The sequence below is a fragment of the Pinus tabuliformis genome, chromosome 3_2 (genome assembly GCF_031772625.1).
Source record: "Pinus tabuliformis cultivar Carrire ecotype Pingquan chromosome 3_2, CPIR1, whole genome shotgun sequence".
In the NCBI taxonomy this organism is placed as follows: domain Eukaryota; kingdom Viridiplantae; phylum Streptophyta; class Pinopsida; order Pinales; family Pinaceae; genus Pinus; species Pinus tabuliformis.
Window position 1 is genome coordinate 1,041,787,801 of NC_142302.1, and position 16,331 is coordinate 1,041,804,131.

At 39.3% G+C, this 16,331-nt stretch overlaps 1 pseudogene; it reads left to right on the plus strand.

Annotated features, from left to right (window-relative positions):
* Positions 1–260: 260 nt before the first annotated feature.
* LOC149184155 (glutamate synthase 1 [NADH], chloroplastic-like) overlaps positions 261–16,331 on the plus strand; it is a 36,485-nt pseudogene continuing 20,414 nt past the window's right edge.

Below are 16,331 nucleotides of genomic sequence, written 5' to 3' on the forward strand. Positions count from 1 at the left end.
TTTGCTCAAAAATAATCTGAATAGAAGGCCAAACATCATTGATGGAATCAATGATGTTGGCCCAAAGGATTTCTTTCATGTCTTCCAATGGTTCTTGCAGTTTTAAATCCTTTTCAAGGAATTTTATCCTTTCGGCCATCCTTAGATTCCTCTGAGTTTCCTCTTTACGTTGTATTTATGTAAGTTTATAGTTGGTTTCTAAACTTGACACTTGTTCTCTGAGCTTCTTAAGCTCAGTGGCCTGGATACTCATTTCATCCATGGCCTTGATCAACTCTGCAGTCTTCTCTGTGGGTGTCTCTGTGGCTGTTGATGTAGATGTGCCCGATGAAGTACCTGTCACTAGCAAAGCAGTTGCTGGTGGAATTGTTGGTGCTAATGCAGCAGCCAAGGTGGAGGGTACTGCTGTGGAAACTGTAGGAATTATAGTATGATGAGTGGTATCCAACTTACTTTGCTTGGACTGTATCAAATTATCCAATTCTTTCTCAGTTTCCTCCAATTGGTCATTTAACTTAAGGACTAGGTCCATAAGTTCTTCCTCCTTCCGTGTTTCTAAAACTTCAACTGTTTGAGGATGATGAAGAGGAGGAATCTTGAGCTACTTCTTCAATGCAGCTATGTCATCATTTTTCTTCTTTATCAGCTATTATGCTGCTTTAACATACTTGGGATCATGTCCCGACTCTATGACTAAGTCCTCTAAGGACTTTATTCTAGTGTCTTTGGCCTGAGAAGAGGCCCTTTCCAACTAGAATTGTGCCGAGATGTTATTCAGTGAATTCTAAAGTTGGTGGGCTGCTATGGCCTTGCTAGTCAAGGTGGAATATACCATTTCTCCAGTTTGTTTGTGCAACTCAATTTGGTCAATAGGATGGATATTCTTTGCCAATACCTCAAAATCTCTTTTTAGGTAGTCTACCATTGATTTTGGTTGCTGTATGGTTGGCTTCAAAAAGCTCATCCACATTTTTCCTTCCTTTATGTCAAAGGCTAACATTAGCCTTGTTTGGTTCATTGGAGCCATCCTCAGATAATGTGCATAGCTTTTCACCTTCAACCTTTCATTCCTTGCTTTAATTTCCTTGTATTTTTCTTTAATGTCTTGGCTCTATCCTGTGGGAGCTCTTTCTAGCATTTGAGTTTGAGAGGTGGAAGGTTCTTATGTCCCTCCTGAAGGAATGGTATGCCCACTTTTTGTTCTCTCTGCTCTTGAAATCCCTGTTGTTTCCTCAGAGTATTCTTGCTCTGCATATGGGTTTAACCTCTGCCTCTTAGCAAAGGTTTGAGCAACAGGCCTGCTGGGAGTGGCCTCCTCTCTGTGTCTCTTCAGGTTCCTCTCCTCATTTAGAGGAGTCTGCAAAATAGGAGGATTGCTCATGATTTGTTCAAGTTGAGAAAGTTCCTCTGAAATTTCAGGTTGTTCAAACTCTTCTAGCTATACTGAAAGCTCTGGTTGCTTTGATGGCCCTGCTTGTTCTGAAGACTCTAGTTGTCCTGATGGTCCTGCCTCTACTGAATGTCCACTATGTCCCTATGATGGTCTCTGAGACTGAGACTCTCCTGGCACTTATACAAAGGAATCCTCATAAAGTCTTCTATCTAAGTCCATTAATACATTATCAACAACAACTTTTGTACTATCTCGATCTATCAAAGTGCCTTCCACCCATTTAGATTGATTAGCATATTGTTCAATTTCAAGGATTCCATGGTGGATGTAAGGAGATAGCTTATTCTTTTGTCTCCTACTACAAATGAAGCTGTAGGGGTCATAGGTCCACATGAAACTCTATTTCAGTTTCAACCTTTGGAGGATTTCCTCTGCCTCCTTTCCTACTTTCCTACTATTACAAATGAATGGGCCCAACTGATCCTTTATTCTAAGTTGGGCTTTCTTCTTAGCTTTTACAAAGTGCACCTCATCTGAGTTGATCATTTGCAAGTAGTACTCCAGAGCAAACAATCTCATGGGGAGGTAGCTAGGCAATTTGTAAGGTGGCATTTCACATCCATAAATTCAGATTTTAGTATGGTTTTGGTACAAGTACGAATCCCATACTTTGTATTGCTTGGACAACTGCAGGACTCTCCTGATGTCTACACTGATTCTGGGTGGAGTGCTTCCTAGCAGCATTGTTGTCATAGGATAAACAAAGAGGTCTATGAAATCTGTATAGGAGTATTGAGAATCATATTGGTGAATTAAAGAAGTCCAGAAGATTGCTGATCTGGCGTTCCCTCTGGTATCAAGCTTTTGGAGGGCAATTGGAAACCTATCATCTTGTTAATACAAGAATAAATGATACAGGACTGAAGAATATTTGAACACTCTTTTATTTTCTAATCTCATGAACTGATCATGCATTTTGTGAGCAACAAACTTGGCATAATCAAATATGATAGTTGGTGGTTGGCCAAGAGAGTAGATTGACATGAAGGATATTAAGATTTCATCCACAAATTCACTTGTGGTGTAGCTTAGCACACTGGATATCATATCTATAATGTCTCAGCCAAGGCCGGAGAATATAGTCCATATAGAAGGAGGAGGGTCCTTTGCGATAAACTGTTCTTCTTTGATGAAAATCTGGAATAACTGAGCCAGTTTGATTGATGTGAGGGTAGGGTATCTATTTAGCATATCTGCAATGGAAAAAGGGGTTAGGCTTTGGCTTAGTTGCAATTGAAGCATCTGGTTAATGGATTCAACAGTGATAGTATACAGAACAGACTGGTTTGGGGTCCTTACTGCCCTCTGGATAGGGTCATAGTTTATATGGCAGTAATGTACAATCTCTAGGAATACATGCACTCTGGGGAACTGGTACTTAGGCAAACCTGATTCTCAAAGTGGAATGGAGTTGGCTTGGTTTAGGTACTGGTCTCTATAATTGCAAAAGATTTTTAAAGGGGATTTGTTGACAAAGGTGTCTTTAATCCCTATGGGGAGTCATAATGGGCATGACATTTAGTGCAATTGGGGTGTCCATCCTTGGTTCTTGTGGATTCAAGGACGGGGCAAAGGGTTTCAGGGAAATTGGGAACAATTGGTCTATTTCAGAATATTTCAGGACTACCAAGTGGCTTAATTCACTAAATTACTTAGTATTTAAAGAAATTTAGCTCAGGTTTAGAAAGAAAATAGGGTTTCTCAGTGGAATGGGGTAAATACCTAATTTCTATTGTTTGAACGGATTAATGGTGTTGGTGCACTATTTGCAGGAAGCGCACGGGTCTGGAAGATGGTCTGGAGTTCAGCGGCTTCGGAAAGTTGACGGTTGGTAGTTGAACGTACTCTGTGCTTTGAATCAATTCAAAATGTCCTTTTCACAATAAAAAATGAAAAACTATGATTTTTGTGGTTTTATGTGTAAAGTGAATGATTTTGGCGGGTATAATGGGAAAACGACAGTTGGAACCAAGTGAGGATGTGATGTTTTGTCGTGTAGCAGAAGGCAGTAAGCGGAATCCATTGCACCGATTTTCGGGATAAGTGGTTTTGGGGGGAGGCCGCTTGATGCCATTCATCGGATGCCACGTAGCAGTGGGGTGAACAGTGAAACCGCTCACATCGGGCGGGTAAAGGTCAGCCTTCGGAAGTATCCCGATATGAGCATCAACCATTGGATCTGAAGGGGTCAGATCGCACGGTGGTCGAGGGTATGATTTGATTGGAGGGTTAATGGAGGGGTCCAACCAAGTATTATTGAGCAGAAAGGTTAATTAAATGCGGATTAGGGAGGCTTAATGACATCGGGGCCGATATGATTGGAGGAACATGTTATTAATTAATCACTGATTGATTAATTAACTCCTTTTTGTTTGGTGGAGGATTATGGCTCTTAATTAGTCGTGGATCGACTAATTAATCCATTTAATTAATTTACTAATAAGGTTTATATTTCAAACCATTGGGGTGGGATATTACCATATGGGATTTTAATAAAACATATGGGAAAGGGGGTTTTCTTCTCCGGAGTTAAATAAATATAATCAAAATTAAAGTTAATATAAAGTGAAAGCGAGAAAGAAAATGCGCTAAGTATAATGTATTGATATTTATTTTTATATCCACATCAACACATCATAACTTAGGCTAAATGCTTTTTGTGGGTTTTTTGCGGAAAAAGGGGTTTTAGGTAAAGTTAATTACTTTCCCTAGGTAAATGGTGATTTCACCTTAGGAAAAGGGATTTTTAGATGAAATGAATGTATTATGGAGGGAGTGAATGTTGGTAAGTGGGTTTTTAATACTTAGACCCTATAAGTTATTGGGCGAGGGTCCGGTCCCTCTAGAAGTCAGAGAAATGCTCTGAGCCCCTTTAACTTTAGGTTTTAGGTACTTTTGACTTTGTTCATGGGAAATTAGTTAAGTGAAAAGTGTAATGAGTGAGGGAGGTTAATTAATTTGACTTTGTGGATTTTATATATGCCCAATTATTATTCATACTTGGAACTTTGATGATGAAGGTGATCAACATGCTTTTATCTAACAATCATCACAATTTTGCAACCATTCTTCTACTTACCCACCTACTCATCCTACCATTTTTACTTCTCTTTATTAGGGTGCACTTAAGCTGGAAAACCCTTATCAAAACCTTTTATTTTCTTTTACAATGGTATTCTAACTAAGTCTAACCTTATTACATCCAAGGGCTCAGATTAAATAGTTGAGCTCCTTTTATTTACTCTACCTATCTACTTATTTGCTAAGATTAAACAATTTGGTCAGATTTTATTCTCTATCTCTAAGCATGAAATTTAAAACATGGAACAACAAAGATTAAACTATTTGGTTACCATGGATTGTGGCATAAGTAACAAGTTGCACACAATCATTATTATACAAAAAGTAGAATAGTAGTGGCATTTGGACTTGCACACTTTCATGGTCTTTTTCTTTTTCTTTGGGGTTCATTTTTCATCTTTTTTTACCTTTTTCATTCTTTTTGTCCTTTCTTTTTTCTTTTAGGACATACCCTCTTACATTTTTTTATTTTTTTTATTTTTTTACAAATATGGAAAACATTTGCAGAAAGCCAAGGTATTTACATATTACAGATTTAACCTCAGCCATTCAAAAATTATGACACCTATTGGTATAGGAACATAACAATGGCTCCACTTGGGGATGGAATTTCCTGGTGAAATGTCAATAACTAGTAGATCAATGGTCTTCTAAATTACTGTGATTTTACTCTGCAACTTCCCTTTTACTTTGTTGTTTTATTGATATTTATTGATAGTGAAACATTTGAAGCTTAGGGCCTTCTCTTCAGGTTTCAACTCCAAAATTTACCATCCAATCCACACTAAACTTTATGAAGGATATAGTATGTACAAATAATTAGTGGAATCAGTTACTGGGATCTATATAGTGCTTTAGCATTCGACCATTAACTGGTCCTCCTTCTATTTCTACTCCATCCAATTCCTTGAGAAAATAAGCATTATTACCTCTGAAAGCATAAATAATGTAAGGACCTTTCCATAGGAAGTCAAACTTCCCATGTTTCCCTTTATCTTCCCTTCTTGAATCCCATTTCAAGACTTTATCCCCTGGATAAAAATATTCTGCCTTGGTTCTTTTGTCGAATGCTTTCTTGATTTTCTCCTGCACAACTTGGGACCTAATGTATACTTGTTCCCTGGTTTGCTGCAAATGAATTGTCTAGTTGATCCTTATCTAAATATCATTGGGCTCAACCTGTGCTTCTTGGAGTAATTTCATCACTGGAGTTCCCAATGAAGATGGGAAGACAACCTCCATTCCATAGACTAGCTGATAGGGACTGGTATCAATAGATTTCTTTTTGGTTAGCCTATCTGCCCACAAAGCATTTACTAGTTTCTTATTCCAAGTCTTTCTATTATCTTCCAACAATTTTTTGATAATATTCATTAAGCTCTTATTGGATGATTCTGCAAGTCCATTTCCCTGGGGATAATAGGCTGTGGAATGACTGAGGGTTATGTGATATTTGTTACAAAAATCAATCATCCTTTTTTATTTAAAGGCTGCAGCATTGTCTGTGATAATTTTGGTGGGGCAAACGAATCTGGACAGAATGTTGGTCTCAAGAAAACCTATTATGACAGTATCAGTGGCTTGTCTTGACGAGATGGCTTCTATCCACTTTGTAAAATAATCTGTGGCAGTTAATATCCATCTATGCTGGGCAGAGGAAGGGGGATGAATTTCACCAATGAAGCCAAGACCCCACTGTTGAAATGGTGTTTCAGTTGATATAAGTTTCAAAGGTAATGGCAGTAGTTTTCTTTTTCCTTCAAAAATTTCACATTTGTGGCATGAGGTTACAAACTTTTTCACATCAACAAACAGAGTGGACAAGTAAAAACTAGCCCTTAAGATCTTATCAGCTGTTGTCTTCCAATAGAGATGTCCCCCATAGCCACCTGCATGAAACTCTTGCAAAATTTTATCAAATTCTTCCTTTAATAAGAAATTCAAAAAGATGCCTTCATGATTTTTCCAAAATAAGGCGTTGTCAATTATGCAAAACTTTAAAGATTTCATTTTTAAAAACCTACTTTTAGTTCTGGATAGCTCTGGAGGAGCTTGAAGGTTTTGTAGAACATATATTATGTCAGCATACTATGGTGAATCTGTAAAGGCTTGGCTGATTTGTGGAGTCATGATCTCCTCTTCGTTATCCAGTTCTACAATGAAGTTTATGTCTAAGGCCTGATAGTTTGATTCAGCCATTAGCTTAGCCAAACCTTGGCCTTTGATCAATTTGGTGGGTTTAATCTCTAAATCATACTCTAATATTGTAGCTATCCACTTTCCTCTCTTTCCATTAGGTCCATCTTGAGTTAAAATGTCTTTTACTACAACATTGGGGACATAAGCTACTATATGAGAGTACAAAATATAGACTCTGAAATCTTTAAGAGCTTTAACCAGAGAAAAAGCTTGTTTTTCCATTATATTATATTTCAAAGGTACATCTCTCAGGGCTTTACTGATGAAAGCTATTGGTTGTCAAAACTCTAATCATTTTTCTACAAAAGGACTGTAGCAATTGTGTGTTCTAAGGCAAAAGAAAAAATGATGAACTCTCTATCAAACATTGGACTGATGAGGACTAGAGTCTGTGTTAAGACTAACTTTATATCTTCAAATGACTTTTTAGCCTCTAGATTCCATTTAATGGTCAAATCCTTTTTTAACATGCTGTTTAGTAATCTAATTAACTCAGCTAAGTTAGAGATAAATCTCCTCAAAAAGTTTATTTTGCCTAAAAATGCTTGAAGTTCTTTGATATTCTTGGGGTGTGGTATCTGCAAAATGGCTTCAATTCTAGTTGGGTCAATCCTGATACCATCTTTGGAGATAATGTGGCCTAATAATTTCCCCTCTTCCAACCCAAATAATGATTTTTTAGGATTCATTGAAATTCCATATTTCTTGTATTTAGTAAAGACCTGCCTAAGATGATCCAAGTGTTATTGATCTGATTTGGAGAACACTGTAAGGTCATCAAGGTATATTACCAGGAAATCATGGATTTCTTTAGCAAAGCTATGTCCATTTCTCTTTGAAAGGTGGCACCTGCATTCTTTAACCCAAATGGAATTTTCAAATACATGAAAGTGCCCCATGGGGTAGTAAATGCAGTCTTGGCCTGATCATCTGGGTGGACAAGGATTTGGTAATAACCAGAGAACCCATCTATCAGTGATATTCTAGTGGAGCCTACTACCCTCTGTAATATGTGATCCATTTTAGGAAGAGGATAGTTATCCTTAGGAGAAACTTTATTCAAATTCCTAAGCTCAACACACAACCTGATTTCGCCAGTTTTCTTTCTAGTGGGTACCAAATTGGAAACCCATTCTAAGAACCTAATTGGTGCAATAATCCCAGCTTCATACATTCTTTTGATCTCCTTCTCAATAGAAGGCAGTAGCACAGGGTTGATTCTTCTAAGCTTATGTCTAAAGGGCTTTTGATCTTCTTTTGATGGAATAGTGTGTTGTATTATGCTAGTATCATAGGATTTCAGGTCCTCATAATTCCAGGCAAAAACATCTTGGAATTCTTTCAGCAGCTCCATATATTTCAGTTTTTTATTGGGAGGTAATGATTTTGACAATTTTATCAGTTTGGGATGCTCTTCAGATCCTATATTACATTCCTCAATGTTTGATTTTAGGGGTTCCATTTTGGGCTTTTTAGGAACATCGTTTGAATCGAATAAGTCCTCCAAAGGTGTTAATCCTTTGGGCAAAAAAATTGTCTTTAAGGTTAATAACTTCGGTTTCTTCATCAATCATTTCATTAATTTCCATTTGTTTTAGGTTTCAAATGTTTGATTCTATAAACTTTGTGGGGTGAAGTCTATCTATCTGATCATCTTCTAGTTTGTTAATTTCTACTTCATCAAAGCAATCCAAATCTACTGCTATGTCTGTGTCTATGTTATTATTCACAATTCATTATCTAAAGTCAAGAAATTGTTAATTTGTTGATCATTCTCAAATACCTGCTAGTTATTCAAGCTGTTAGGAATTGAAGGTCGGTGCCTAACCTCAGCAGTGTATTGATGGTTGGGCTGGAATGGCAACTTGCAAGTACTAGCAAACATGGCTAAGCTGTGAGCTTGCATGTTATGTTTCTATGGGATAACAACAAGATTAGTTTCTAAAAAGGTATTCAGTATTTCTACAACTATTCCTCTATACAATCCTAACCTAGGGCCTTTAGTCATATAAACAAATTTAATTTGTTTAATTATCAACTTAGAATCTCCCATTATAGAGACTCTTATGGCTCCTAACCTTTTAACCAATTTCAAACCTAACTAGTGTTATTTCATAGCATGCTTAGGAATTGAAGGTCTGGTGCCATAACCTCAGCATGTATTGATGGTTGGGACATGGAAACTAAATCTTTTGTTATGTTGTTTGAAGTGTCTTCTTGATTAGTTTCAACATTGTAAAGTATGAAAGAATCAATATTAGAATGTACTGAATATATGGGAATTTTTTGATGCCTCTTCTGGGTACTCACTACATACTTCAATAGTGTCTCTCTATACAGTTTCTTGGGATGTCCAAATATTGATATGGTTGCATAGGACATGTCCAGTTGCAGAGATCCCTGGAGTTTAGCACCCCAAGATCTAGACAACAGCGTACCATACTTAGGGGGTATATCAGCAACAACTATGTCCATAAGTATGGTCTTGGTAGGGTATTTAACTAGGGAAACACACAAATATTTTATGAGTCCTAAGCACTTAACCTAGCTTGAATCAAAGGAAAACAGATCCTTGTAAGGCCTGGTGATATCCAAGTTAAGCTTTTCCATTACAGACTTAGGCATAAGATTATGTGAAGCCCCAAAGTCAAGCATGGAATTATGTAGGATTTTATCATGGATGTTAAGGCTAATGTAGAAGGGTGGTATCCCTCCTTCAACTAGCTTTCCATTAACATAAGGTCCGAAAATTAATCAGGTTGATCATCGAATAAGTTTAGTGAATCTTCGTTTTCAACGAAGTTTAAAGATTTACTAATTTTAGATCCGTAAGTTTCATGTTTGGCCAATTCTGTCAGAGGCACTGAGATTTTGAGTTTGGCCACCTCTGCTCCCAAATTGAAAGGCAGAGGGGATTTGTCTATTGAAGCATTTGTAATCTTAGCACCAGGGTTTTGAGTAGTCTATTCTTCTTTTTCATTGTTTGGAGTGTCCTTAATGGGATTTTCTAATGTGATTTCTAGAGGTTGTTCCATTGTTCCCTTAAGGGGAACTGAAGTGGAAGGTTGCTCATTAGAAGGTTGGTTATCGGTTACATCTTCAATGGTGGGACTGGTAGGGTTTTGATGTGGTCTAGAAAGGATTTGCAGGGTTTTTATAACTTGAGGATTCTGATTTGTAGCTTTTACCTTCTTAGGCTGGTTAGGCACTGCTATTTTATTCTGATTAGGAATATCAGGTTTCTTTTTGCTTCTCAAGTTGTATTGTTTATGTACTTCGAAAATAACAAAGTCATACCCTTGCTTATAGTCAAAGGATTCCTTAGTTTGGGCCTGTAATTATTGAAGCATGTATAGTTCTTGATCATTTTGAGTTATGAAAACAGTTTCTTCATCATCTAAGCCCATAAGGTTGATCAGGGTGTCTATCTCGAGGTCTTCTTGGTGGGAAGTCTCGGCATAATGTGGTCTAATATTCTGATCAAGCCCATTTTTACCAGTGTTTTGATTCTGGTTTTTCCTAAAGTTTGGATTCCTTACTGGATTAGCCTGTTGGTTATCCCAGTGAGGTTTCCTTTCAATGACTTCTATTCTATCCATCAACCTTTCCATTCCCTTAGCTAAAGCATCCATTTTCTAGTCAAAGGGTGAAGTTTCATCTTTTAGAGGTGTTCTTCTCTCATTTCTAACCCTCGCTCTCTTGGATAGTAGATTGGCTTCTACACTAACTACTACACTTTGCATATCTTCAAGGGTAGGTGGATTCCTTTCTCTAAGTTGAAAAGCCATATCTGTGTCAAATCTGTCTGGAAACTTAATCAAGGCTAGGCCAAGAGGAGGCCTAAGGTCAAGTGGGATTGCATTATACACATTGTTAAACTAGGTGCAATAGTCCTGAATAGATTCGTTTGTTCCCCTTTTAAGGTTTTCATACTCAGATAGAATTTGAAGGGGGTTCTTTTTCTTCTCCCATCTATTTAATAATTGTTTATAAAGAACTTCTAAACCATCTATACTCTAAGGAGGCAAAGATCTAAACCATGTTCTCACTTCTCCAGCTAGACTTTGGACAAAGATCCTCATTTGGACATCTCCTATGTCAATCTCATGGAGTTCAAAATAATCCGTCATTTTCTTAGTGTGTTGTTGTGCTATGTAAGTTCCAGTGCCATCAAATGAGGTAATTTTACTCTGATAATCTACTGGTAAGACACCTTGAGGAGTAGGCATCACAAGGGGGGCATACCTGAGTGCCATGGCTCTAAGCTGAACAGGATTGAGAATAGGAGTTGGGGTGACTAGAAGGTTTGGGACAACAAGGGGAGTTGAGGTAACAGGGGTTATGGGTGTTTGAAGGGTAGTGATAGGCTAATGGGGGAGTGAAAGTATGAATGGAGATGAGGGATGATTTTCAGAGGGGTGAGGAAACAATGGTGAGCTAAAAGATGTTGAAGCTGTATCAGAAAGTTCAGGGAGTCTATCAGTGGTAAGGGATGAGTGAGGGGAATTCAGAAGGTACTGATCAATTGACAAGTTGGCTCGTTGGAATTCAAGTTCTCTGGTGAATTCTAGATCTAGGACTGTGTTCAAAAGTTCACTATCAGACTTGGTTCTGAACAGAGAGAGGTCAAAATACTTGTCAAAAGGGATGTCTTCAATGAATAACCACTCAACAGGGCATGAATTGGATCTAAAAACAGGTCTAGGGCTTATTGAACTTTCCTGTCTTCTAATTATTCTCAGAATGAGGTTTGGATTTTCAAATATAGGGGGAGGATTTGGATCACGGTATGCCTGGTATAGTGAGTTCTCCCTGAAGCCAGATTTCGAGTTTTTTATGATTATTTTAGTTTTTTATGAAATTTTTTGAAATGACTTCTAATAACCCTTTAAGATGCTTAAAAATAAAAATTTGAATTTCTCAAAGGTTTATTATGACTGAGAGTTTTGAATCCCGAGTATGGTCGCCACTATGTTATCACTCGGACTTTTTCCCTGGAGGTTATCAAAGAAGGAATAGTCTGAGGTAACCACAAACCTACTTTTAGACTCAGGTTCTATCCAACCTAAGTCTAGAGACGACTCTCTCTTTATAATTTAACTTTGTTTGAATAAGATTTCAAGCTAGTTCTTAGTGTTCAGGATTGTTTTGTTTTGATTGGGTGGTGGAATTAAATAAACAGATGGGCAGAGCAACTATTTAGGCCATTGGGCAATGGATTCAATCAAGAAAGGCTTAAATGGATTTGATCTATCACTAAGGTAAGAGTCCATAGGGCAAGCTAGCACAACAAAAGCAAATTTGCAGGTTTAAATGGATGAAAGTCCTAACCAGGGCCAAGGGCAATGAAGAATCCTTAACCGGGATTAAGATGAAGAAAGGAAGGATGGCCAGTAGCAAAGGGCAATGAAGAATCCTTTACTATGGGCCAAAGGGGGGATAAACTACGAAAGTAAGGGAGCAACTAAGAATTCCCAAACCAAGGCAGTTTAGTAGAAAACATAAAGTAAGCAAACAGTTAAAACAGAGAGCACTTAAGCTAATTATGATGATATCATTCCTTGTTTTCTTTTAAGATTTTATAAGAAACACATATGAATATTCATAACATGAAGAGAAAACAGTATTTAAAAATGAAAAATGATACTTATTTGTTCCAACTGTTATCACCCCAAGAAACTGACCTAGGTTGTATATCAGTAATGCTCGGGAACATTACAAACTCAACAAATTGTTGGATAAATGGTGGATGAATGAAAGAAATGATGCATACTCAAGCCAAATAACCACTCCTACTATGATTGACCCCAGACATGGGTGAACATCCCCAGACTACAAGGCTTTCAACCACCAATTACTCACAGTTTGAGGATAAGGGGATGATGAAGAAGACTGACCACACCAGCAGATGCACAAGACCTTGTGATGGCCGGTTGCAACCAGCTAAAGGTCTGTAAATCTATTATTTAATACACAAACAGGATGATAGTTCTATATTCATTAAAACAATAGAAACCTGCAAGCAATTTAAATGAAACAGCTAAATTCTAACATAGAGGTGGGATGACAGCCCCTCTACTGCTAAAAATCAACAGCGCATCAACAACTGCAAAACAGGCACAGCCTGGAACAAGAAAAAGAAGTGGAAAATGAGCAATTGACAGCAAAAGAAGCTTGTATTCGTTGGAAATAAAGACCAGACGCTGCAGGTTACATAATAGTTACAATCTCCAGAAGTTGAGCCTTACAACATACTAAATCTCATCTAACACTCATCAACTGGTTACATTGTTGTTCTAGGTATATATAGAATCTGTTTACCAAATATCTCTGCTACCAAGCGTGGAGGGGTCATAACTGACCACCAACCACATTTACAATCTAGATAAGGATCGCTGATACATTCTGACTGTTTTAATGGACAGATCGGCCTGTCTAGATTGTCTAATGTCCTTTTCTGGCAGCTGGAATGAATGATAGACGAAATTCCACGCCTGATAAGTGGTTGAACTGCTCGAGAGTGTCCTTTTTGTCCTTGGGCCATTTTGTTATTCAATGCAGTTGTTGAAGCCATTAACTGTGTAGGTACAGGGTAGCTGATCACTTGCTTTCTCCTTTGCGCGTGCAGAACGGGCCCAAAAACACTTAAGAATACAGTAAAAACACTTTGAAAACGAACAAGAGCTGAGATGAAATACTGGCCGTCGGATGGATTGCATGGACGATCAAAATATGCTGGCGGAAGGCAATGGGAAGATGGGGCGGAGTGAATATGCATTGTCGGATCACTGTTGGGCAGATCCGACGGTGATCGTGGGCGAGAGATGTGCAACAGTTAACAAGCGGGAGGACGGCAGTTTCGCGGGCGGGCGGTTTCCCCGCACCGCCTTTGGGCTGTGGGCGGTTTCCGTATAGCGGACTGCGATCTAGCAAAAGGGCACCGCGTGGCTTCCACGACCGGTGGGAAACCACGCTCCCCGTGCATTAATCAGTGGGCAGGTTGTGGTGGGAGACGACGCGACTGCCGTCGGATCTAACGACGGACAGTCAGATGAAAGAGGACAAGCGCGAGGATTATCGCGCGGGCTGGGAAAAAATACCGTTAGATTGGATACGATCAATGGTGGAGATCGAAGAGGGGGTTATTTACACAGTTTTCCCACTGTTATGACAGGGAAAACGGTTAGGAGTTAAGAGACAGGACTACACGGGCGCAGATGAAAAGGTGGCTAAAGCTTTACCATGGGAATAGGGGAAACATAAGGATAAGGAGAAAAGACTGTTGCGAGCTCCCTTTAGCACCAACAATACTGCCAAGCTATCATTGACCCACAACTGTTTAAAATTGTAGCAGAGCTAACACTGGCTCCTTTTGGGGATGAGATCCTCCCTGCGAGGTCTCAAGAACTGCAGACCAATGCCTTCATACAAAACTCAGCTCAAAACACTTGCCTAGTATCCATTGGGCATGGAGTCGAACTAGGTCTACACTAAAATTGAAAAAGAAATTATTAAGGCCTGAATACTTAAAACTTCAAAAATTTCCCATCAGCTGGGCCACCAAAATTGTTTCTCCCGCTCCTGATCGGTTCATCATATATCAGCAGGACTGGATTTATTTGATCCTCCACCTCAAACAGTTTAGGCCTTTTGAGCTCAGTAGGTAGATAGGGACCAAACTTCATTCCCTCTCTGTGAATTCTCCTCCTTGGATATCTTTTATAGGAGCTTTTGTACACCTATTGGATAATCATGGCTGCCGTGTACCTGCTTTTGTCTTCTGTGGCCTGCACAATGAATGGTGTACCAATATGTTCATGTGCAAGGGACACAGAAACTTTGCCTGCCCCTAAATCTTCCTTTGAACAATCCTCATCCAAGGAGGAGTCCCAAAACTATGCATCCTCTTCCTCTGTCATCTGATAAGCTGCCGCTTCAAGCTGCATAGAGTCCAATTGAGCAGGTTTCATACTATCAAGACTGAGTTGATCAGTTTCAGCCTTGAGCCTTGAATTTTGTTCTGCTTCAGTGTTCGGGGGGCAGCTTAGAGGGATTGTCATTTGAGCAGACAGAGGGACGAAAGATTATGGGGAGCTTTCCTCTCCCTCACTGATCATTGGGGTGGGGATGACAACAGGCTAGAAAATTTGCAGGTCTGCATAGCCATGGGGAGGTGCGCTGACTTCGGGCTCAGATTGCTAGAAGGGGTAGGTGCCTGCTGCAAGCTGCCACTGCTGGCCAACTTGTTATTCTGCAGCTACAAAAAATTGTTGAGCAACGCCCTTGGCTAATGCCTCTTCATAGGCAGCTCTGGTTAGGAAAGGAGCACCTTCCAAACCAGAGACCTCCTCCTCCTCAGGATACACTTCCTCCATGACTATATTCTGACAAAGGGTCTTCACCCTTTGATCATCGTTTGCAGTTCTATTTCTCTGCAAAATTTGCGACTGCTCCATCCCTGCATGTTGCTCCATTTTTAACCTGGAAAATTCAAAGGCCAATAGCTCTATCATCCTGGCCATTTTGTCGATCTTCTGATCTGAGGATGATGAAAGCCCTTCCCTCTGCGAGTTCCCAGACTCAGTATAATCATAGAGCAAAACTTCTTTGTCCCCCCAGTGCTTTAGGAACACATCATCTAAAACCTCAATATCTGCTATAGACTTAGGGGCTAATTTACTAAACCATTTTCTAGCTTCCCCGTCTAGGCTTTAAACAAAAGCCCTCATCCACACATCATTCTCACTTATATCTAAGTTATCAGCATAACTGTAAAAAGCTTCAAGGTGTTCTTCTGTTGTTACTCCCTCTGTACCAGTAAATTTAGGCATATATTATGGAGCAATGGAACACATAAAATATTGCAGAAATATAAACATAGAAAACACATAAAACAAGAGAGACACAGATATACGTGGTTCACCCAGTTTGGGCTACGTCCACCCCGAACAGCCAGTCCTTCCTTTCTATTATCCAACAAAATGAAGAGACACAACCTACAGCAAATCCGCTGTAATATCCTCTGTTTTCTCTCACAGTCTCACCTCTCTGGTTCGCACTCAGAGAATACACACATATTACACCACCTCAAAAAATACAATGCCCTCATAAAAAGAGAGGGGTTGCCTTCTAGGGCAAAAAACCCTAAACTAAACATAAGTTCTACCGTCAGATCATCCGCCTAATGAACGGCCCAGATTGACTAGAAATTACTATACTTTTACAAGGCAATTTTACATCGTTTTTAGCTTCGGGGGCGCTGCCCCCAAATCCCCCCACCAGGAGGGGGCTCCCCAAAGGTCGCAGCCACCCCCCTTGGACCCCCACTGCAGCGAATATTTTACGAGCGGCGTTGCTGCCCCCATTTCGAACTGGGGTCCAATGTGGCGATACCTTTGAATATAGAAGATAATCACGCTCCACACCCAACAACAGGCATAGGATTTAGAGGGACAGGCAACACTAAAGGTTCATATTTAGCAGCAACAATTCTCTCAATCCTTGTAGGTGCTTGTTGTCCTGCCATGACTGTCGTATACGAAAGGGATACTGGTGGACTGAGTGGAATGAATCAATGAAAAGGATGACAGAAACAGAG